A 25,488-nucleotide genomic window follows, 5' to 3' on the forward strand; every position below is an offset into this window, starting at 1 on the left:
GGAATAGACAGGTGATAGATATATAGATGGATAGATAATAGACAGAGACAGATAAAATACTGGATTGTGATTTCTGAATTATACTTTTTTAATGGCTTAATATCCTACAGGGCAAAAAAATAAAAAATAAAACAGTCATAATTTGTAGAATTATCTTTTACCAGATAAAAATCTTCCACATCTCAGCAGGCATTTTTTATAAACATCTAAGTTTACAGAGTTGTAAGGTTTCTGGGTCCTAATCAATAGAAAATAGCGAAAGGAACAAAGCTATAATTCCCTATCCAGAGAGTCAGATGACCTTGAAGAAGCTTGTCAGACAATGCCCTAAAGTGTCAGTGACACGAGGCACTTTCACCGGTGGGTTTGTCATATCAGACGCAACGAGATGGGTTCTCTGATAGAACACTCCAGGCTTGACCCAGGTTGCACGATCAATTTGTCCAGTTACATTCTGGTTTAAAAGAAAAAAGGAGGACATAGTTTTGTTCCACCCGTGTAGGTAAGTACATTGCCATGAAATGTAAAAAGACTCCATAAATGTAAGAAAATAGTTGACTAAAAGGCATTTTTTAAAAGTGGCATTCACAGGGGCGCCTGGGTGGCTCCATCGGTTAAGCATCTGACTTCAGCTCAGGTCATGATCTCACGGCTCCTGAGTTCAAGCCCCACGTCGGGGTCTGTGCTGACAGCTCAGAGCCTGGAGCCTGCTTCGGATTCTGTGTCTCCCTCTCTCTCTGTCCCTCCCTCACTCGAAACCCGTCTCTCTCTCTCTCTCTCAAATATACATAAACATTTAAAAAAATAAAAAAAAAACAAAACCTTAAAAGAAAAAGTAAGTTGCAGTATAATTATGTTTCTATAACTTTCAAAACCAGGCAAATTGACGTAATGTTTGGCTCAGGGATATATACATTTGTGGGAAAACTCTAAAGTGAAGAGAGTAAGCAGCGAACAGTTGGGAGAATGGTAACCTCTGAACAAAACGTGGGGCTCCTGTGAGACTCAAGGGGCGTGGTAACGTTTTACTTCTTAAAATGGTCGGTGGACACATAGGTGTTGATTTTATTTTCTTGAAACTCGAAAGGCACATTATGCGCTCTTTTGCAGGCATGACGTATCTCACGCACACAGACTTTAAGGTCAGTCGGTATGCAAATAAGCAAAGAAAGGCGGAGGGAGGTAGCAGGAGAGTTTCTTGGAAGCCCTTTAAATGATGCGGGGGGAAAACACTGCCTGAACACCTGCCATATGCCCAGAATGATGCCGCAGAACAGATTTCCCGGCTCATCTTCCCCCCCGCCCTCTGGTGGACATGAGAAAAGCCACTCATGTCCCGAGTCCCTGCTTCCTCCTGCTGTCTGTACTTACTACTCAGGCTGGAGACTTTTGCCACACTGGCTTGCTCTGTCCTTTGACTGTTTCTGCTTTGACTCTTTTCTCTCCCCAACGGTTTCCGTGGGTTGGGTCTATGTCTTATGTTTCTTCAGGAACTAGAATGCATAAATAGACATGTCAATATTAATTAACTGGGTGAATACTTTCCTTATTTTTTTCCCCGGAATCTCTACAGGAATGTGATTTTGGAAAGAGTGGGTTCAGGCATATAGTTTATGGATTATTGATCATTAGTGTCATTAATGATGGTAGAAGTGTCGGGGCACCTGGGTGGCTCAAGTCAGTTAAGCGTCCAGCTTGGGCTCAGGTCATGATCTCACAGTTTGTGAGTTCGAGCCCCGCATTGGGCTCTGTGGAGCCTGGAGACTGCTTTGGTTTCTGTGTCTCCCTATCTCTCTGCCCCTCTCCAGCTCTCTCTCTCTCTCTCTCTCAAATAAATAAATATTAAACAATTTTTTTTAAAGAATGATGTGGGAGAATGTTGTTATTATTTTGGTTTGGGTTTGGTTTAGTTTTTACCAAGTGGCTAGTATAAAAAATTTGTGTATTTATTTTGAGAGAGACAGAGACAGCATGAGTGGGGGAGACGCAGGGAAAGAGGGAGAGAAAGAGATCCCAAGCAGGCTCCGTGCTGCCAGCTGCGGAGCCCAATGTGGGGCTCAAATTCAGGAACTGTCAGATCATGACCTGAGATCAAACCAAGAGTCGGTCGCTTGACCGACTGAACCACCCAGGTGCCCAAATGGGCTCTATATAAAAATAACTATGTATATCTTAAATTGTGCATGATACCATTGACAAGGAATGGGGCAGAAGTCATTAGAAAATACTTTACTTCAGGGCGCCTGGGTGGTTCAGTTGGTTAAGCGCCCAACTTCGGCTCACGTCGTGATCTCACAGTTTGGGGGTTTGAGCCCCGCGTCGGGCTCTGTGCTGACAGCTCGGAGCCTGGAGCCTGCTTGGGATTCTGTGTCTCCCTCTCTCTCTGCCCTATCCCCACTCGTGCTCTGTCTCTCTGTCTCTTTCTCTCTCTCTCAAAACTAAATAAACATAAAAAAATGATCTGCACTTGGAACAAGGGTCTAAATCCACACATGCTCTCAGTATTTGAAGAGCAGATCATCTTTGGTGCCTTTAATCGGCGGAACTGTATTTGAATTTGTGAAACAGCGTATTTCCCATCACATCAGTCGCCTTGCTGGCTAGGCGTCTTTACACTAGTATAGCCTTCCAACTATGTATCTGGCAAAAAAGCAGATAAGGCATTTAGGTGCGTTTGTCTCCACGAAGCTGCTGAAGGGCTATTAGCAGAAGTGTTTTCCTGAATTGAAGCGAGGACCTGAAATTACCAAGGACCAACCTTTGCAAACTGCAAATAAAGGCCAGCTGGTGAAGAGCAGGGACGAAACCGTGGTTTGTAATTACCTGTTTGTCCAGAAATTGTGTGGAAGCGTCTGGGGAGCCCTTCATTTAGAGGGCCCTCCCCACGTGCCCGCTGCCCTTCTCGGCATCCATCGTCGAACTTGGCAACAACTGTTCATCTTCTCACTGCCTGTGCCAGGAAAACAGAAGCCATGGGAAACAAAGTCTTGGGGGCTCAATTCAGCCAACACTGCCTCTCCTCTTCCCTAGTGGTTCTTCTAAAACACTCGGAAGTATATTTTTAATGTGCTGTTTAGGACTCCGTCTTTTGAGCTGGCTGATGGCACGCCTTGTCCTCACAGTCCGAAGCAGGGACATTGGAGCCCAGCCTGGATTTGCTGCCTGGTTCCACCCCGTGCCAGGTGTATTCATTGGCGAGAGCCACTGTCCCAAAGGGTGACGATGGGGGGCTTAAGCAACAGAAATTTACTCTCTCAGAAGAAGACAGTTCTGGAGGCTGCAAGTCCAAGATCAAGGTGTTTCTAGCTGAAGGTTGTGAAGGAGGATCTGTTCCATGCCAATCTCCTCTCTTCTGGAGGTTTGCTGGCAATCTTGGGGTTTCTTCTGTCCCATCACCCCAATCTCTGCCTTTGTCTTCACAATGCATTCTCCCGTGGGCGTGGCCGTACCCCAATATCCCACTTTATAAGGACACCAGTCCCGTTGATTAGAATTCCACCCTATTCCAGGATGGCCTCCTCTTAACTAATTACCTTCACAATGACTCTACTTCCAAATAGGGCCACATTCTGAAGTCTTGGGCTTCAGGCCCCATCACATGAATTTTAGGGAGATGTAGTTCATCTCGCAACACAAGGTGAGTAACCCGGACAAGTTTCTCAACCTCGTGCACCCTCGGTTTCTTGTCTCTAAAATTAGGAGACTCTGCCCATCTTGTGGGGAGCCGCGAGGAGTGAACTCGATAGTTTGGCACAGTACCTGGTTCCCAAAAGACAACTTAAGATCTCTTCAAATGATGGCACGTCTCCAAGCTGCTTACACCATAGCAGCTAGATCAGTTTGGCCCTTGGTTATTTTATTTACCAAAAAGAATTACTGTATTCACTGGGTTCCACTTCTGTCTAGAGAAAAAGTCGTGCTACTTTTGTCAAAACAAAACCCAAGCAAACTGATGGAAGCAAAGAGACACATTGTACGGTGAAGAGTCCTACGCTAGGACCAGAAGAAGAGGGTCCAACCCTACCCTAGTCAGGTGCCAACCCGCACGCAGGGTGACCCCCGAGCTCCAGCACCCTCGTGCATGAAATGGGATGGCCACCAGGCCTCCCTACTTTATGGAAGAATGAGCAGGATCACTTATGTAAAAGCCATCCATGAAACGTATGCTGTGCAAAAGAATATACTGTGCTGTCTAGCCATGCTCCGTGATCAGAAATATGAGAGGAATTAATTCCACATCCACATCAGTTGTCCCCCTATTTGTCAACTCTGCGTTTTATTGATCCCACTCACCGGCACCTCCCTCGCTCGATGCTGATTTACAGGGGGAAGGGGGGACTCGTAACGCCTGTTTCGTTCATTATACCTCACACCGCCACAAAATCAATATAAGCAGTTCAGGAAAGATCAAAATTCTCCAGACTCTGGCCCACGCCCGTAAACTATGCAAAGTTCCGGAGACTGCCACTCGAGCCAGTCGTAAGTAGCAGGAGAAGTGAGAACAGGAAGCCGAGTAGAAGAAAGGGAATAACCTCAAGAGAAGGTCAGCATCCCAAACACAAGGCTTTGGGACTCTCTTGCTCAGCACTGCGTTCTGGGGCTTGGTGGACTGTGGGATTTGTGACCCCCAATGATTCCATTTTTCCTGCCCAAAGCATCCATGTAACCCCAAAGACTCTCCAGGGAGAAGAACCCCGCCCTCCCCATCCCCAGCCCCGTTCTAACACAATTTAACTAAAATATTCCTTGGAGAAGGCCAAGCCAGTTGTGTAAATCAGATGCCTTTTCAACTACGACCAAGGTGAGCAGCCTTGGGAAGAAGGAACCAAGGCAGATCCGGTCTGTCTTCAGCAACCCATTGAATGGTCTTGAATTAGAGGCACGTGCTGATCAGAAGCCAGGCTTCAAATACGACCTGAGACCTTCAGAAACCACTGCACGTCAGCAGATGTCTCTCTACCTGTTTCCTTCAGATTAAACACGTGTGGTTTCTTGCATACACCCACGCCAGCCCCAGCTCCCTCTTATCTTGGGTTTTTCTCAGATTTGAGATTTTCCCATTTCAGTTGAAAGAGAACCTAGAGAAGAACATGGATATTGGGGAGGGAGTCAGGACCATCAGGGATTGAAAAACAGTAGGAATCCGGGATGAGCAGAAGGCCAGCCAGACTTCCCTGAGGTCCAGGAGAAGCAGGTTGGGAAGTGGGGAGAAGTCTGGCCACAGCCCAAATGCGATATTGCACGCACCGTTTGGAAGACAAACGACCCCGGAAGTGACAAACAAGAAGGCCTTGACCCTAAGGAAAACATTTAGCTCATTAGAGGAACTTCTAGAACTCTTTCTTGGGGAAGGGTCAAGACAACGGAGATAAGAGGTGGGTACGTGCACCTGCCTGGACTTGAAGACCGGTAGGGACACCAGACTCTCCCTTGGTCCCTTAGCACTCAGGTAGGCCACGTGGGTGGAGATGGAAACAGCCTCACGCACAAGACAGCCACAGCCTTATTCTGAGTGGGGGCTGTTGGCCACTCACCGGGTCCCAGCCAATTTCAGATCATCTCTTTGGGCCCCAACGGCTCCATTGATTGGATTTTGAGGGAGGGGCATTGCCAGCAAATGTCAGCAATGTCCCATCCCACAGGCCTGTTCTGCTGTAGCCGCGCTACGTTTTGGGGGACCATTCAAACAAGAGAGGGTGCCAGAAATCCTGTGTCAGGAACACAGGAGAAGCTGTGCCCCCAGACAAGGATGACTCCCTTCTGCTCTCCTCCCTGCTGTACTCTGCTCCAGCCCTCAGTAGATCTGAGTCAGAAGTGCTGGGGGGGGGGTCCCTTACCTGCGGGGACAAGAGCAAAGCACCTCTGGGGGCGCCTGGGTGACTCAGTCAGTTAAGCGTCCAACTTTGGCTCAGGTCGTGATCTCGCGGCTTGTCGGTTAGAGCCCCGTGTCAGGCTCTGTGCTGACGGCTCAGAGCCTGGAGCCCGCTTGGGATTCTGGGTCTCCCCCCACCTCTCTGCCCCTCCCCCCACTGGCGCTCTGTCCCTCTCCCTCTCAAAGATAAATAAACATTAAAAAAATAAATAAATAAAGGGATTGTCACCTCTTTTGGTACATGGTAGGTCCTCAATCCACGTTAACTCCTCAATAGGCTCACTCCCACAACCTGATGAAAATACCACCCTCCTCCTCTCCCCTCTGGGAAACACCCCCCACCCCACTTGGCTTAACTAAACCCACTCGCCCTGTTTGCAGCAGCAAGTGAAAGTTCTCCTTTTGCAACGGTCAACCAGAGCAGGCCGCCCTAGAAATTGATTAGATATTGGCCCCAGTCTAGTGGGGGAATGAAAGGAAATCGTGTTCCCATCTTCCCACGCCTGAGGGCCAGGCGCAGGTCCCCGCCGGTCTACAGGTTGGAGACTTAGGTGGCTTGTTCCTCCAGTGGACGCAGCGAGAGCATTTGTACGCTTTCACAAGACACGGCAGAGAAGTAATGTGAGAAAGCTAGACAGCCAGGGAAGCCCTGGGAAATCATAGCATTCTTTCCGAGTCGGCTTGTGTCTGGGTCGGGAGGAGTCCAGTCACTGCGAGGAGACAAATCCCTGTTGCTGAATCCACAAGCAGTCAGCTCATCTCTGTCCACACGGCCAGCTGCCAGGCCGCCTCTGCCTGGATTTGATAGGGCAAACGTGTCTGTCTCTACTTGTTGAGTCAGGAATACGAAATACGTATATTGGCACATTTAATAAACAAATAGGCACGAATTCCTGGTAAGTGATATTAGGGGACGTTTTTGAGATACCAACTTTTTCTTATACGCATGCCATTACTGAGGGATTTTTTTTTTCTTTTTTATGTGAACCCTTAGGCATTTTTTTTTCAAATACCAAAGGAAAAAATGTTCCTATATGTTTTTAGAGTTACCACTTGTAACATAAAAATCAACAATTGCACGGCTCGGATTGAAGAGGCAGAGGAGAGAATAGGTGAACTAGAAGATAAAGTTATGGAGAAAGAAGAAGCTGAAAGAAAGAGAGATAAAAAAAATCCAGGAGTATGAGGGGAAAATTAGAGAACTAAGTGATACACTAAAAAGAAATAATATACGCATAATTGGTATCCCAGAGGAGGAAGAGAGAGGGAAAGGTGCTGAAGGGGTACTTGAAGAAATTATAGCTGAGAACTTCCCTGAACTGGGGAAGGAAAAAGGCATTGAAATCCAAGAGGCACAGAGAACTCCCTTCAGACGTAACTTGAATCGATCTGCACGACATATCATAGTGAAACTGGCAAAATACAAGGATAAAGAGACAATTCTGAAAGCAGCAAGGGATAAACATTCCCTCACATATAAAGGGAGACCTATAAGACTCGTGACTGTTCTCTCCTTTGAAACTTGGCAGGCCAGAAAGGCTTGGCACGATATCTTCAGTGTGCTAAACAGAAAAAATATGCAGCCGAGAATCCTTTATCCAGCAAGTCTGTCATTTAGAATAGAAGGAGAGATAAAGGTCTTCCCAAACAAACAAAAACTGAAGGAATTTGTCACCACGAAACCAGCCCTACAAGAGACCCTAAGGGGGATCCTGTGAGACAAAGTACCAGAGACATCACCACAAGCATAAAACATACAGACATCACAATGACTCTAAACCCGTATCTTTCTATAATAACACTGAATGTAAATGGATTAAATGCGCCAACCAAAAGACATAGGGTATCAGAATGGATAAAAAAACAAGACCCATCTATTTGCTGTCTACAAGAGACTCATTTTAGATCTGAGGACACCTTTAGATTGAGAGTGAGGGGATGGAGAACTATTTATCATGCTACTGGAAGCCAAAAGAAAGCTGGAGTAGCCATACTTATATCAGACAAACTAGACTTTAAATTAAAGGCTGTAACAAGAGATGAAGAAGGGCATTATATAATAATTACAGGGTCTATCCATCAGGAAGAGCTAACAATTATAAATGTCTATGCGCCAAATACCGGAGCCCCCAGATATATAAAACAATTACTCATAAACATAAGCAACCTTATTGATAAGAATGTGGTCATTGCAGGGGACTTTAACACCCCACTTACAGAAATGGATAGATCATCTAGACACACAGTCAATAAAGAAACAAGGGCCCTGAATGATACATTGGATCAGATGGACTTGACAGATATATTTAGAACTCTGCATCCCAAAGCAACAGAATATACTTTCTTCTCGAGTGCACATGGAACATTCTCCAAGATAGATCATATACTGGGTCACAAAACAGCCCTTCATAAGTTTACAAGAATTGAAATTATACCATGCATACTTTCAGACCACAATGCTATGAAGCTTGAAATCAACCACAGGAAAAAGTCTGGAAAACCTCCAAAAGCATGGAGGTTAAAGAACACCCTACTAACGAATGAGTGGGTCAACCAGGCAATTAGAGAAGAAATTAAAAAATATATGGAAACAAATGAAAATGAAAATACAACAATCCAAACGCTTTGGGACGCAGCGAAGGCAGTCCTGAGAGGAAAATACATTGCAATCCAGGCCTATCTCAAGAAACAAGAAAAATCCCAAATACAAAATCTAACAGCACACCTAAAGGAAATAGAAGCAGAACAGCAAAGGCAGCCTAAACCCAGCAGAAGAAGAGAAATAATAAAGATCAGAGCAGAAATAAACAATATAGAATCTAAAGAACTGTAGAGCAGATCAACAAAACCAAGAGTTGGTTTTTTGAAAAAATAAACAAAATTGACAAACCTCTAGCCAGGCTTCTCAAAAAGAAAAGGGAGATGACCCAAATAGATAAAATCATGAATGAAAATGGAATTATTACAACCAATCCCTCAGAGATACAAACAATTATCAGGGAATACTATGAAAAATTATATGCCAACAAATTGGACAACCTGGAAGAAATGGACAAATTCCTAAACACCCACACTCTTTCAAAACTCAATCAGGAGGAAATAGAAAGCTTGAACAGACCCATAACCAGCGAAGAAATTGAATCGGTTATCAAAAATCTCCCAACAAATAAGAGTCCAGGACCAGATGGCTTCCCAGGGGAGTTCTACCAGACGTTTAAAGCAGAGATAATACCTATCCTTCTCAAGCTATTCCAAGAAATAGAAAGGGAAGGAAAACTTCCAGACTCATTCTATGAAGCCAGTATTACTTTGATTCCTAAACCAGACAGAGACCCAGTAAAAAAAGAGAACTACAGGCCAATATCCCTGATGAATATGGATGCAAAATTCTCAATAAGATACTAGCAAATCGAATTCAACAGCATATAAAAAGAATTATTCACCATGATCAAGTGGGATTCATTCCTGGGATGCAGGGCTGGTTCAACATTCGCAAATCGATCAACGTGATACATCACATTAACAAAAAAAAAAGAGAAGAACCATATGATCCTGTCAATCGATGCAGAAAAGGCCTTTGACAAAATCCAGCACCCTTTCTTAATAAAAACCCTTGAGAAAGTTGGGATAGAAGGAACATACTTAAAGATCATAAAAGCCATTTATGAAAAGCCCACAGCTAACATCATCCTCAACGGGGAAAAACTGAGAGCTTTTTCCCTGAGATCAGGAACACGACAGGGATGCCCACTCTCACCGCTGTTGTTTAATATAGTGCTGGAAGTTCTAGCATCAGCCATCAGACAACAAAAGGAAATCAAAGGCATCAAAATTGGCAAAGATGAAGTCAAGCTTTCGCTTTTTGCAGATGACATGATATTATACATGGCAAATCCGATAGACTCCACCAAAAGTCTGCTAGAACTGATACATGAATTCAGCAAAGTTGCAGGATACAAAATCAATGTACAGAAATCAGTTGCATTCTTATACACTAACAATGAAGCAACAGAAAGACAAATAAAGAAATTGATCCCATTCACAATTGCACCAAGAAGCATAAAATACCTAGGAATAAATCTAACCAAAGATGTAAAAGATCTGTATGCTGAAAACTATAGAAAGCTTATGCAGGTAATTGAAGAAGATATAAAGAAATGGAAAGACATTCCCTGCTCATGGATTGGAAGAATAAATATTGTCAAAATGTCAATACTACCCAAAGCTATCTACACATTCAATGCAATCCCAATCAAAATTGCACGAGCATTCTTCTCGAAACTAGAACAAGCAATCCTAAAATTCATATGGAACCACAAAAGGCCCCGAATAGCCAAAGTCATTTTGAAGAAGAAGACCAAAGCAGGAGGCATCACAATCCCAGACTTTAGCCTCTACTACAAAGCTGTAATCATCAAGACAGCATGGTATTGGCATAAAAACAGACACATAGACCAATGGAATAGAATAGAAACCCCAGAACTAGACCCACAAACGTATGGCCAACTCATCTTTGACAAAGCAGGAAAGAACATCCAATGGAAAAAAGACAGTCTCTTTAACAAATGGTGCTGGGAGAACTGGACAGCAACATGCAGAAGGTTGAAACTAGACCACTTTCTCACACCATTCACAAAAATAAACTCAAAATGGATAAAGGACCTGAATGTGAGACAGGAAACCATCAAAACCTTAGAGGAGAAAGCAGGAAAAGACCTCTCTGACCTCAGCCGTAGCAATCTCTTACTCGGCACATCCCCAAAGGCAAGGGGATTAAAAGCAAAAGTGAATTACTGGGACCTTATGAAGATAAAAAGCTTCTGCACAGCAAAGGAAACAACCAACAAAACTAAAAGGCAACCAACGGAATGGGAAAAGATATTTGCAAATGACACATCAGACAAAGGGCTAGTATCCAAAATCTATAAAGAGCTCATCAAACTCCACACCCGAAAAACAAATAACCCAGTGAAGAAATGGGCAGAAAACATGAATAGACACTTCTCTAAAGAAGACATCCGGATGGCCAACAGGCACATGAAAAGATGTTCAACGTCGCTCCTTATCAGGGAAATACAAATCAAAACCACACTCAGATACCATCTCACGCCAGTCAGAGTGGCCAAAATGAAGAAATCAGGAGACTATAGATGCTGGAGAGGATGTGGAGAAACGGGAACCCTCTTGCACTGTTGGTGGGAATGCAAATTGGTGCAGCCACTCCGGAAAACAGTGTGGAGGTTCCTCAGAAAATTAAAAATAGACCTACCCTATGACCCAGCAATAGCACTGCTAGGAATTTATCCAAGGGATACAGGAGTACTGATGCATAGGGGCACTTGTACCCCAATGTTTATAGCAGCACTCTCAACAATAGCCAAATTATGGAAAGAGCCTAAATGTCCATCAACTGATGAATGGATAAAGAAATTGTGGTTTATATACACAATGGAATACTATGTGGCAATGAGAAAAAATGAAATATGGCCTTTTGTAGCAACGTGGATGGAACTGGAGAGTGTGATGCTAAGTGAAATAAGCCATACAGAGAAAGACAGATACCATATGGTTTCACTCTTATGTGGATCCTGAGAAACTTAACAGAAACCCATGGGGGAGGGGAAGGAAAAAAAAAAAAAAAAGAGGTTAGAGTGGGAGAGAGCCAAAGCATAAGAGACTGTTAAAAACTGAGAACAAACTGAGGGTTGATGGGGGGTGGGAGGGAGGGCAGGGTGGGTGATGGGTATTGAGGAGGGCACCTTTTGGGATGAGCACTGGGTGTTGTATGGAAACCAATTTGACAGTAAATTTCATATATTAAAAAAAATAAAAAATTTAAAAAAATTTTAAAAAAATGTGAATGGATAATGAAAAAAAATCAACAATTGCAATGTGGATATATTAAGATACAAAGTGATAAAGTTACTCTGGAAGCCAATTTAAACAGACATTTAAATTTTGTAGAGGGAAAAGTGGATATGTACATAGAAACAAAATTCCTGGAAGTTTCCACCCCAAAATGTCAACAGTCATCTTTTTACAGCTTGGGGAAGTAGGATTGTGAGTGATTTTATTGCTTCGTTTCATTTCTTTTCCTGTAGCCTCACTAGTCTAAGTTTTCTTTTCTTTTTTTAAGTAGGCTCCATGCCCGACATGGGGCTCAAACTCACAGCCCTGAGATTAAGAGTTGTGCGCTCTACCGACTAAGCCAGGCAGACGCCCCTCTCCAAGTTTTCTGAATTGAGAACACGTATGGCTTCTTTTTAAAGACGTTATGAGAGCAGTTTTAGACTCACAGCAACTCGTTGAGCACATGTTCAACCTCCCCCATTGTGAACATCCCACCAGAGTAGAACATTTGTTAGTTGATGAACCCACAGCAACACATCATTACTACCCAAAGTCCATAGTTTGCATTAGGGTTCACTCCTGGGGTTGTGCATTCTATGGGTTTAACAAACATGTAATGACATTTATCTACCATTGTGGTCTCATACAGAGTAGTTTTACTGCTCAAAAAATCCTCTGTGCTCTGCCTACTCATTCCTCCCTCTCCACTAACCCCTGGCAAACTGCTGATCTTTTTTACTGTTACTCCATAGTTTTGCCTTTTCTAGAATGTCATACAGTTGGACTCATACAGTATGTAGGCTTTTCAAATTGGCTCCTTTCACTTAGTAACGTGCATTTAAGATGTCTTTTCATAGCTTGAGAGCTCATTTCTTTCTAGCACCGAATAATATTCCGTTGTCTGGATGTACCACAGTTTCTTTATCCGTTCATCCACTGAAGGACATCTTGCATGCTTCCAACTTTTGGCAATTATGAATAAAGCCGCTATAAACATCCATGCGCAGGTTTTGTGTGGGCATAAGCTTTCAGCTCCTTTGGGTAAATACCAAGGGACACAATTGCTGGATCTTACGGTAAGAGTACGTTTAGTTTTGCCAGAAACTGCCAACGCATTGTAGCTGTACCGTCACACCATTTTGCCTTCCCACCAACAATGAATGAGAGTTCCCGTTGCTCCAAATTCTCTCCAGTATTTGGTGTCGCCGGTGCTCCAGGTTTTGGCCATTCTGGTAGGTATATAGTGGTATCTCACTGTCGTTTCAATCTGCATCTCCCTGACGACGAATGCAGTGAAGCACCTTTTCAGATCCTTATTTGCTCTCTGGATATCTTCCTGGGTGAAGCGTCTCTGTGAAGGTCTCGGGCCTATTTTTTAACCATGTGGTTTGTTTTCTTCTTACTGAGTGTTAAGACTTCTTTGTATATTTTACATAAGAGTCCTTTCTCAGATGTGTCTTTTGCAACTTTTTTCTCCCAGTCCATGGCTTGTCTCCTCGTTCTCTTGGCAGCGTCTTTCGAAGAGCAGATACTTCTCATTTTAAGGAAGTCGAGTTTATCAACTATTGCTTTCACCGATGGTGGGTGCCTTTGGTGTTTTATCTAAAAAGTCATCACCAGGCTTAAGGTCATTCAGATTTTCCACTGCGTTATCTTCTAGGAGTTTTATAGTTTTGTGTTTTACATGTGGGTCTGTGACCCATTTTGAGTTAATTTTGGTGAGGGATGTAAGGTTTGTATCTGGAGTCATTCTTTGCCTGTGAAAGTCCAGATGTTTCGGCACCATTTGCAGAAGAGACCATCTTTGCTCAATTATATTGCCTCTGCTCCTTTGTCAAACAATAGTCAACTATATTTATGTGGCTCTATCTCTGGGCTTTCCATTCTGTTCCGATGGTTGCCAATACCACGGTCTTGATTCCTGCAGATTTATAGTGAGTCTTGAACTCAGACAGTGTCAGTCCTCCAGCTTTGTTTTTCTTCTTCAGAAATGTGCTAGCTCTTCTGGGTCTTTTACCTCTCCATGTGAACTTTAGAACCAGTGTGTCAGTCACCTGTGGGAGAGGCTGGAAGTGGTAGTGATTCCTCAGCCCCCCAGGCCTCTGTGGGGTGATGGCCCCCAAACCCCTGGCCTGGTGACTCCCCAGTCCAGGCAGAGGGGAAAGTCCAGGAAGGAGAGAGGTGACTTTGGCACAGGGTATGGACAGACCCAAAGCAAGTGGTCAGTAAATATGACCTATCATTAACAGACTTCTTGTAGCACGGTGAAGTCAATAAGTAAATAGTGCAAAAGCGCACACACGCACGCACACACACACACACACACACACACACAGAAGTCAGTGTGTTGCTATCCACAAAATAACTTTAACTTACTGGGATTTAAGTTATTAAGTTATTGTTAAGTGTTGAAGCTATAGATCAAGTTGGGGAGAACTGACACCTTGAAAATATTGAGTCTTCCTCAATAGGACATGGGCTACCTCTCCATTTATTTACTTCTTTGATTTCTTTCATCAGAGTCTTGTAGTTTTCCCCATATACATCTTGCACACACTGTGTTAGATTTATAACCTAAGTATTTCATTTTTCTGGATGCTAATGCATGTAGTATCGTGTTTTTAACTTCAAATTTCACTTGTCATTACCACTATATTGGAAACTGACTTAATTTGGTGTATTAACCTTCCATCCTGCAACCCCATTAGAATTGCTTATTAATTCCAGTGTGCCTTTTATAATCAGAAAAAAATATATATGTTTTAAGTTTATTTATTTATTTAGAGAGGGGTGGGCCAGAGAGAGGCGAGAGAGAGAGAGAATCCCAAGCAGGCTCCGCACTGTCAGCATGGAGCCCAACGCAGGGCCTGATCTCAGGAACCAGGAGATCATGACCTGAGCTGAAATCAAGAGTCAGATGCTTAACTGAGCCACCCAGGCGCCCCAGAAGAAACTTATTTTTAACAGTTATCTGAGATTGATCTTCTGAGAGGGAGGCAATGAGGCTCATAGTCTCTCACTCCCGTTAACTAAGGTAAGGAGGGAACTCCAGTGTTGATGTGATTGCCAAAAAGCCCCAAGCAGAGTTGGTTCTAGAACCCTGCAGGTGGACGGAAGGTGAACATGGAAAAGAAAGAGCGTGAAGCGGCAGGAAGACAAGACGAGGGGGAAACCCGTATTCACTGGGACTACGTAAGGCTGCTGTAGCGCAGAGACTCCGCCACAGAACGTGTTAAAGAACCGAAACTGGCTGCAGGAAGGCCCCCTTCTCTATCTCCCACGGCGCGGTCACGCCAAGGACGGTCAAGGACGGGTCTCCGCCAGGCGACTTCCAGGCCGCAGGAAGAAGGAGGCCCCCAGGAAGCAAGCACAGCGCATGTCACGCATGCCTCCTGGCCACACACACGCTTCCGCTCGTCTTCTATTGGTGGGAGCTCGGTCACGTGGCTACACCTGCAAGGGAGGCTGGGAAACGGCGTCCAGACCCGCCCCCGCGTGCCTGGCTGCGAAGCGTCGGCTCTTGTGCGCGGAGGAGAAAGTGTGTGTCTCCCTCACAACAAGGGACAACCGCGTGAGGATGGAAGGCGGGGCGTCCCCCTAGCCTGGAGAAAATCTGCCACATCCTTCCTTCCCTTTATGTGGGGTTTAGCTTTTTCAGAAGGTTCTCACGGACGCCCCGTCGTGTCCTTCTCGCAGCAAAACTGCAAGGCGGGAAGAGCCGGCGTTAGTGAGGAGAAGCGCTGGGGGCCCAGCCTGATTGCAATCCCAGCTCTGTCGTCTACCGGCCGTGTGACCTTGGGGCACTCGCTCAACTCCTCGGAACCTCACTTCCCTGAGCTGTAACACAAGGATGTTGACTGTCGACTTCACAGGGTCGTTTACTACCTGGTTGTGTGGATGAACGGGACGGTCCTGTCGGGCGTGTGTGGCGAGCACTTCACAGATGGGGAAACTGAGGCTCAACTTGCGTGGCTTGCCTAAAGATTCAAAATCCGGGCCTCTAACTTCCAGTGCCACTGTACCTCAAGGCATAGCCCTTGTGGGGCGCACAAGATGGGCAAGTCGCTTGCCCGATTGAATGAAAATCAAGAGTGTGAAAAGAGCACGAACTATGTGGATTAGAGCAGGAAATCGAAGGTGGCTGTGCAGAGAAAGGAGCAAGGAGAGAAGAGAGAAGGAACAGGGATGGGCGGAAGGGGCATAGGGCTGTCGGAGGCACTAAGGCCCTGAAGTTCTCGTTGTCCAGAAAGGGAAACTGAGGCCTGAGGCAGTCACATGCACCTCGGGCAGCCAGAGAGCTGCCAAAGCCCGGAAGGAATCACTTCCCCCTGGAGAACTTTCTCATTCTGGGGAGAAGTGCGAGGCAACCACCTGATCCGCTTCGGCGCCCCCCCATCCCCCACCCCCGGCTCATAGTGCTATTTTCTGGAATGACTTCGGACTCTTCCCACTGGCTGCCCGCGCTGTGATCGGACAAGCGAGACTAGTTGAGGGAGGACAGAGCACCACGCACATCACAATATGCCCTTCTCTCTTTTGTTTTATTGTAATCCCTCCAGGAACAGGCCCCAGATGACCTTTCAATAATCCGAAATCCCAATAAAGAGAAAGACTCTCTGACAAGTGCACAGTGTTTGGGAAGGCTTTAGTGTTTTGTAGCCTTGAAAGATTTTCATCAGCCCTCCGAGTTCTCTGTGTGCTTTGGAGGCAGTGAGGGGAGCAGTATTAGCTGCGTAAAAGGTCACTGCCACAAAGGTTGTCTTTGGCCAAACAAATCGGACACGCCAGAGTGGGAGGCTCCGGACAGATAGGAAGCTGTTGACAGTATCGGGAAGCAGGTGCAACTAGCATTTTCCACGTGCCTATGTGGGCCGGGAGAAGCCCTTCCGTTCTGTGCTTGCTCCAAGACGCTTTTCTTCTGTTTTTCTTCTTTCTCTGTATTCTTTCGTGTTTCCTCCACAACTTAACGTCAGGCTTCACCTGGCTTGGCAGCCGTGAGCACTGCCACTGAGATGCTGCTTTGCTGGTTCTCAGACTTGAGCGAGCATCAGAATTGTCTGGAGGCCCCGCGGAAGCACTACCTGCTGGGCCGCGTCCCCCTCTCCGGTGCAGCTGGTCTGGGACAGAGCCGGAGAATTTGCGTTTCTGACAAGTTCGCAGGTGCTGCCGCTGCTGGTCTGGGGGCGACGCTAGAGCAAAGGACTTAGATACACGTCCCTGGGCTCTGCCTCTGCCCCGGCCACCAAGTCCCTCGGCATGCAGACTCCCAAGGGGGTTCGGGCTCCAGGTTTGTCCTTAAGTTCGTGATATCTCAGAGCTGGCCCCACAGTCGGGTCAGATCACAGGTCCTGGAACCCCTAGATCAGCCTGGGGCTGAGCAGTTCTCCCAGCTGTCCTCTGACCCAGGGACACCAGCGCCCTCCACCAAGATTTCCATCACCAAGGAGCCAGCATTGTCCTTAGCTTGGGTGGGGGATGGGGAGGGGTGGAGGTGGAAAGGACACATCTGGGCATTTGTCTGATGCACCGGGTGTTAAAGATCCAGGAATTTGAGGTCAAGTGTGACAGGCTGTCCTCATCTTAACAACTGAAAACCAAATGAAGCATAATGTGCATTTCAACTTCCTCAGAAAAAAAAGGCAGTGGAAATCACTGAGAAGATTATAAGCTGTTTTCAGTTGAAAAGGACAAATTCGATTAGAAGTAAGAGATACATTTCCAAAAGGATTCGGTGGAAACCTTATTCCGGTCCTCATGATGTTCTGAATTTCCTAGCATGCTGCCCATTTAAGAGGACACCATGAATACTCTGACTCTTCTAATTAGCCCAGCAACAAGGCGACAGTTTTCCTAGGAAGCTTCTGGTGAGTTTCAACGTGGCAAAGGGACCCTGCACTGGTCTTTCGGGTGCTGCCCTCTCGTGGCCGCCTGAGCACATGCAGCTAAAGCTTTCTTCTGGATTCTGTACATCTCTTTCTTCAAATCAAAGGGAGCAAGAGACCAGAACTGACTTCTCCCCTAAAAGGGGGGAAGGGGGTGGAAGCCTGCCACACCACAGATGTTTCCCCGGCTCTGAAACTGTTGCTATGGCTGTTGCTTCATAGTGTCTTGTGCAAAAAGAGGTAAGAGAAACCGTCCAATCAGGTCATACTGATTTCCCTAGACTTTGTGAATCCAGATTCTGAATCTACTTAAAACAAAACGGAAGAGAAACCCCTTCCCTTTGCTCCTTTCGGACGCCCGAGCTGCTGTCCTTTGCCTCTCCTTCACCTTGCTTCCTTCCTGCTTCTCTTCCCGTATTTTCCAGCGAAGAACTCCTTATGCTGTCATTCTGGCTTATCTACGTGCCGCCCTCTTTCTGAGATTTTCCGTATTATGTAAGGAGGTTTTCATTTTTCCTTTTGAGTCTCAGTCAAGGGTGTTCTGGTTGTCCGTCTCTGTCTTTTCTCTTCTCCTTTGCACCGTCCCCTAAGACTTGGTGTGCCTCCTCCCATGTCCGGCATTGCTGTCAGTTAGAAGTTCCTGCTCAGAAGCTGTGGGTATCAGGCTACATCACGGAGCTCCTCTCTCACGCAGGCTAGACAACAGTCATTCAGTGCTCTAATTTGCATATCGATTTCGAGCACTGATTCTCAACGTGTAATTTGGGTACCCCCCCCCCACTTATACCCCAAGGACCTGAGAGCCTTCCAGGGGACCCAGAAGGTCAAAGCTATTATCATAATACCAAGACATTATTTCCAGTTTTTACCCTCATTCCCTCATGAGTATACACTGGAGATTTCCAGAATGTCCCGCAACACGCTGCCAGCAGGGGCAGATCTAAGACGCCGATGTGTCTTCTGTGAAGCTGGATGTGGCAGAGATTCCCCGACTGTAACGCAATGACATTCCTCTCACTATTATTTTTGGTTTTGAAAATACAGGTATTTTCCATAAAAATATGTTATGCTAGGATGTAGTAGACTTGCTGTTCGGTTTAAATGCGTTTATAAATGTTTAAATTTTTTCTCCGGTTTTAGTTTCCAACGCAGTGAGCCTCGATGGCGGCAACACACGTAATAAAGGCTCGTGGCTCCCAGACAATTTTGAGGGTGCAAAGGGGTCCTGAGACCAAAAACAGGGATCGTGATAGTATCTGCTTCAAAGAGACTGGAAGCCTCTGGAAGCTTCTGGAAGCTGACGTGGAGAAGCCAGGGGACGGTGGGGGTGCGCCAGAAGCTCGGTCGCTATGATACAGTGTGTAAGGAGAGGCTGAGGGTGGCTGCTTGTTTCCAAGGGTGGAGGAGGAAGGTTAGGGTCAACACTGCTAGCCAGAAGCATATTCTTAGATCGCACCAAACTTTCCCTGAGCCCAGGAAAACCGAGGCTGCTTTGCATTACCTCTGTGCTGAGCCCAAGGAGGCCGAGGCCCCCACTGGAGACGAAGCCACATGAGCCGCGCCCTGGTGGGGCAGCAGGGCTCCCTGGCTGAGGGTCGCTGACAGGGATCCTTAGCAGCTGCCGGCGACACGGAGGGGTTGGGCCCGGGTTATCCCTCTCAACCTCTAACCTCTCTTCTGTAGAGCCCAGGAAGCCAGACATGACCTCTCTTAGGTTCCTTTGCAGCTGGCGTAGTACTGTTAGGGGCTGAATTATGTTCCCGAGAATTCGGACGTTGCAGCCCTAACCCCCCTTGTGTGACTATATCGGGTGACAGGGCTTTAAAGAGGCAAGTAAGCTTAAATGGGGTCATCAGGGCGGGGCCCTCATTCAAGAGAATTACTTAGTGGCCTTACGAGAAGAGGGAGAGAGGCCAGAGATGTGTGCACAGGGAAAGGCCACAGCAAGGGGGCCACGGACAAGCCACACTCCGCACCCCCCCCCCCCCCACCTCCCGCCTTCTCCCTTCGGCCTTCTCCCTTCAGCCACGACGTCACGGGGGGGATCCGTGGGATTAGCTGACTAAGAAGAAGTTGAGTCCGGTCTTCAGAAGGTTCCACACAACAGTCTGAAATAAGGCAGCAGGCTGATACAGTGTCCTAACCCCCACCGCGGGGCAGGCCCTGTAAGGACAGAGGAACCCTTGCACTGAGCAGGACTCTGGGTTTCCTGAAAGCAGACATGGTCAGACACGGCCCCTCACTAATTCCTGGGCAGCGACTAACCACTTGGCTGCATGGTTAGAAGCTTGGGAGGAGCGAGACCAGGGGAACTGTTGACGCGTCTGGGGCGGGGGCGGGGACAGGGAAGTTGTAAGCAAGATCCTCTCAGAGGGAGTCCCAGGCGCGACAATGATCGCACCCCCGCGCGACCGTCACCAAAGAGTGACGGTGGAAGCATCAAGCTTTTGGTCGTGCTTTTGCTCTGGTAGCGGGCACCATTGGTGGAGGGATCTGTCTGGAACCCTCCCCGGGAGCAGCAGCCCGGCCACCGACAAGGCGGAGCCTTAAACCATAGAAGAGCCACACGAACTCGCGTCTGCTCCGTTCCTAGGAGAAGGGTTCACACCCCAGAACACAGTGGGCTGTGCCCCGACGGCATCCTGCTGACCGAGGAGGCGGGCAGCAGGAGACCAGAAGGCCGGAGATCACACACTCAGCAGCCACTCCCCACCCGGGAGACCCTCCGAGGGGACACGACTCCTACGCTCCCAGCTGGGACCCGGTTAGGGCCCATTGGCACGGCAGTAAGACCTGATGGAAAAGTCCTGCGGCACCCCTCCCCCTTCCATTGCGATTCGATCACGTATTAGGTTGTTCGGCAGATTCGGTCCAGTTTCCTACACTCTGGGGAAAGAGAAGCTCTCCGCCGCAAATCCATTTCCCGAGTAGCCAAGGCGCTTTCCCGTTCCCTCCAGTCCCAGCCAGTTGTACGGCTTCCTGCAGCCACACGGGCGACTCTGCCGCCGCCATTCCCATCTGGTCCCTCTGTCCCCACCTCCCCACCTGCTCCTCGATGAAACTCTGCCGCTATTTGCTTTTGCCTCAGTACGCCCGGCCTCTTTATCCTTTTCAGCGCAGCCGTTACAACCTGCTCAATTGCCTCGCCCCAAATAGTAACACACACACCAAATTCTGGAAACCGGGAATAGTGACTTCACCAACCAAACGTCTGTACCTCAGGCCCACGATGGATGGAAAACAACCTTTTGGACTTTTAAAATGTAATTAGCATTCCTAATTAAGTTAAATGGTATTTCTCCAACATTCCCAAGAGCAGGCAATGAAGGATAGAATACCTGAACACTTCACCGGCTCCTGTCTCTTGTAAAATAGACCCTTATAAAATCCGTCCTAGAGGTTTTAGGGAGTGAGATCATGGGTTATGCTCGCCTTTCCAATGCAGAGACAGTCGTGGGGCATCTATTCAGAATAAGAGACGCTCCCTCATAAGACTTGGTTCGATTACTCACGTGGGACACTGATTTGCTGTGCGACTTGAGGCACGTTTGTCTGAGGTCATGGTCTGTAACTGAAGACGTTTCCCACGCAGGGGCTCCTCCGTGTCTCAGAAGGCTTTATGAGGTCATGAGCTTCATCTGATGCCGGAGGAAGAATTACCAGCTCTCTGTGCACATGTCCATCCCATTCCCAGTGCGGATCCGGAAATCATGGGCTGCCAACCTCTGGAAAGGACTCGATGGTTTCTGGCCCAGACCTGTGCAGTCCCTGAGCACGTCGGTAGAACCTGGAGGGTGCCAGGGGGCCTTCTGGGGAGATGCAGGGAGACTGAGCAAAGAAAGCTGCACAGAAGGACATTTGAAGGAACCCCGGGTTGCCAGGTCTGTTTGTGAGCTCTCCCTTAAACGTCCTTGGTCCTCATGTTCCTTCAAGTGCTGAGGAAATGCGGAAGTCCTCCCAGGATCCTCCACGACTGCGAACGTGCTGTCTTTCTATCCCCCAAGCCCCCGTTACACTCCAGCTCCCAGCTGTCCCTCCCCTCCCCTCGCAGCCCACCTTCATGAGTAAATGAGGATGAGAACAGCATTTAGCTCAGAGTGCTGTGTTAGGATTAAATGCCTTGGTTTCCACAAAGTGCCTAGAACAGCATATGGCATGTAATGGTCCTCGCTCAACACAGCTGTTATTATTGTCTTTCAAATCTCAGCTTAAGGCTCCTTTCTCAGAGATTCCTTCCACGGCGTCGCAGTGAGGGTCAGGCTTTCTTAATTCTCACCTAAGCTGTAATTAGGTATGTCTGGTGGTGTTTATTATTACCCCCACCTGGGATACTATCCATCAAAGGGAGCGGAAATTGCCTCTGTATTTGTCAACATTGTATTCCCAGTGCTTAGCACAGTGCCTGGCACGTGACAGGAGCAAATAAACATTTGTGGGTCATACAGCCCCCGAAGGAATGGGTGAGTGAATCTGTGAGTGCCCATTTGCATCCAAATATGAATGGAGGCTGCCTATGGAAGCCATCTTTGGCTGTGGAAGCCATCTTTGGCCAAGGGATACCTGGTGGCTTGATCAACTGACTATGACTCCCAGAGGGAGCCTTGTAGGGAGTCCCTTGGGGCATGAGAAATGTCCCTCTGAGCCAAAGACGGTGCACGTCTTGGAGAAGCTGCTGTTTGCACATGAGAGTCATTAATTCAGACTCTGTGACATAGAACGAATCCTGTCACTCTTTGGGTCCAGGGCCTCAAAAGCATGGTTAGCTACTTACTAGAATCCTTCGGGAATTTTCGAGAAAAGCGCACACTGCTGAGTCCCACCCCACCTGCAAATCCCCAGGAGTTTATCCTGGGAACCTGTACGTGTCAAAAGCTTTTCAGGTGATTCTGCTATAAGCAGACCGGCACTTGAGAATCCCTCAACGTGTCAAACTCTGTCATTTTATAAAGGAAGAAACAGGCACACTGACACCATATCAAGATTGAGAGCATGACTTTTTTAATCAACAATGAAGTAAACATAATTTGCCCGGGACCAGAAAATACGCTGTGCCTTTTGAACCAGCACATAATACAAATAATGCATGTTAGGGTCCATTAGCATGGCAGTAAGACCTGATGGGAAAGTCCTGCAGCACCCCTCCCCCTTCTATTGTGATTCGAGCACGTATTAGGTTGTTTGGCAGATTCAGTCAAGTTTCCTGCAGTAGACTGACCACACTTGGCTGGGGTGTATTTGCCAAGTTCAACACAGAATGACCCAGTGCTGACGGCCCCAGACACAATGCCAAGTCCCTCCATGTGGGGCTCTGCACCTGAGGGTTCCTGGTTTCTGAGAACACAGCAAAGCGATCCTTCTAAACTCAGTTTCTCAACCTGGGCACTATTAAACTTATCAGAGAATTCTTAGATGGGGGCCGGGGTAGCTAGCCCATGCACTGTAGTCCTGAATAGCATCCCTGGCTTCTACCCACGAAAGAACAACAAAAATGTCAGCAGACATTGCCAAATCTCCCCTGGGAAGACAAAATCGTCCCCTCTCCTCCACTGAGCATTATTTATTTATTTAACCTTACAAATTTATTACATTAGTTTTTATTTTATTTTATTTTCATTTTTTTAATGCTTATTTATTTTTGAGGGACAGAGACAGAGTGCAAGCTGGAGAGGGGCAGAGAAAGAGGGAAACACAGAATCTGAAGCAGGCTCCAAGCTCTGAGCTGTCAGCACAGAGCCCGATGTGGGGCTCAAACTCACAAACTGTAAGATCATGACCTGAGTCAAAGTCGGACGCTTAACCGACTGAGCCACCCAGGCGCCCCTAAATTTATTACATTATTTATCCAACCTTACAAATCTACCTTACAAAGAAGCAAAGGACATTGTAGCAGGAGATCAGGAATTTTTACTGGAGCCTTTTGCCCTATGGAGAAAATTAAAAAAATTATATATATATATATATATATATATATATATATATATATATTTCATGAATAAAGCCCCAAAAAGCACAAGTCAGAAGGAAAAGATTGGTAATCTTGCCTATAATAAAATGCACAGCATGTATCACATACAAAGTTGCCACAGATTGGGAGAAAGTATTTGCAACACAAATAATCAACAAGATTAGTCTTTGGGATAAATAAAGGACAGCTTAGAATCAATAATAAAAAGGCAAACACCCAAGAGAAGAATGGGCAAAGGATATAGTAGGCAGTCTCTGAAAGAGAAGTTCCATGGGGCCATCACACACATGGAAAACAAACATTCAACCCCATTGGTAGGCCGGGAAATGCAAATTGAAGTAATCAGATACCACCTTACATTCATCAGGGATTTAACAGTAAATTAACAGGTTGATAGAACCACATGTTGGGGAGGGTCTTCACTGATGGTATCTACTCCCCTTCCTCCACTAGTGACAGTGAAAATTGGCAAAATCACTTTAGACAACTGTATAGGATTATCAGCCAAGGTTGAATATACATATACCCTATAACCCTGTAATTACTCTCCTGACTATACACCCCGGGAAACATATCTCCATGAGGAAACACAAAGAGTTTTGTTACAACCATGTATGCAACCATGAAAAACTGGAAACATACCAAATGTCTACCTACCAACTGGTGAATGGATAAATATTTAAGGAACACGTGCACTCAGTAAAACACTACGAACGCTTAACAATGAATTGACTGGCTAGCCGAACTATGTTTAATGGGGATATCATATTTCGAAAGGATATTACAGCATGGGTCTAATTGTATAATGCTTAAACACAACATACTATATAACATTTATAGACATCTGCATGTTATTAACAAACATATAAAAACATGGTGGAAACTTGGATAAGAAGGGGGGAAGGCAATGAGATGCGGGCGGTCTACAATTGTGTTCGCAATGTTTTATTTTTTTTTTATTATTTTTTTTTGCAATGTTTTATTTTTAAACAAAAAGAAACACATCTGAAAAAAAATGCAAACTGTTAACCTGTGTTTCTTAGGGATGATGGACATGTGGGGTATCAGTTGCTTCATTTCTTTAGACTTGGACTGTCTGAAATATTTTACATTTGTAAATATTAAACATTCAAAAATAAATACATCTGGAAAAGGCAGAACTACAGGGATGAGAGACAGGTGCTAAGGGCTGGCGGTGAGTGTATGCATCCGTCAAAACTCACGAAAAGTGTACACTTTTAGAAAGGTGAATTTTTAGGGGCGCCTGGGTGGCTCAGTTGGTAGAGCATCGGACTTTGGCTCAGGGCATGATGTTGCGGCTCATGAGTTCAAGCCCCACGTTGGGCTCACTGCTGTCAGAGCTCAGCGCAGAGCCCCCTTTGACGTCCCCCTCTGTCCCTGCCCCTCTCTTGCTCACGCTCTCTCTCAAAAAGAAATAAAACATTAAGGGGCGCCTGGGTGGCTCAGTCGGTTGAGCGTCCGACTTCGGCTCAGGTCATGACCTCATGGTTTGTGGGTTCATGCCCGCAATGGGCTCTGTGCTGACAGCTCGGAGCCTGGAGCCTGCTTGGGATTCTGTGTCTCCCTCTCTCTCTGCCCCATCCCCACTCATGCTCTGTCTCTCTCTGTCTTAAAAATAAATAAAAAAACATTAAAATAAAAAAAAATAATAAGCAATAAAACATTAAAAAAAGAAAAAGGTAAATTTTATTGTATAGAAATTATACCCAATTAAAAAAAAGAAAGATAAAGAATTCATCTAATACATGTAGGACAAAAGGTACAGCATTGGACCTTGTTTTATGAGCCTCTTATCTAATAAAAATGAAATACTACATAAAATTAGTTACTTGAAAGAGTATATTAATGCATTCCTAGTCATCATCAACAAATTTTTAAAAGTCAACCGCCATTTTAAG

The 25,488-nt window shown here is 46.1% G+C and overlaps 1 long non-coding RNA gene across 2 annotated transcripts; it reads right to left on the reverse strand.

The window, feature by feature from the left end:
- Nucleotides 1-187: 187 nt before the first annotated feature.
- On the reverse strand, nucleotides 188-21,264 carry LOC131490009 (uncharacterized). Of its 2 annotated transcripts, none has more exons than XR_009250901.1 (3): nucleotides 21,117-21,264; nucleotides 1,372-1,493; nucleotides 188-454 (listed from the first exon to the last, which is right to left on the reverse strand). It is a non-coding gene; the product is annotated as an uncharacterized LOC131490009 (long non-coding RNA). The 2 variants fall into 2 exon arrangements; XR_009250902.1 differs by lacking the exon at nucleotides 21,117-21,264 and adding an exon at nucleotides 2,824-2,947.
- Between the last annotated feature and the right edge of the window lie 4,224 nt (nucleotides 21,265-25,488).

Source organism: Neofelis nebulosa, chromosome 11, assembly GCF_028018385.1.
Source record: "Neofelis nebulosa isolate mNeoNeb1 chromosome 11, mNeoNeb1.pri, whole genome shotgun sequence".
In the NCBI taxonomy this organism is placed as follows: domain Eukaryota; kingdom Metazoa; phylum Chordata; class Mammalia; order Carnivora; family Felidae; genus Neofelis; species Neofelis nebulosa.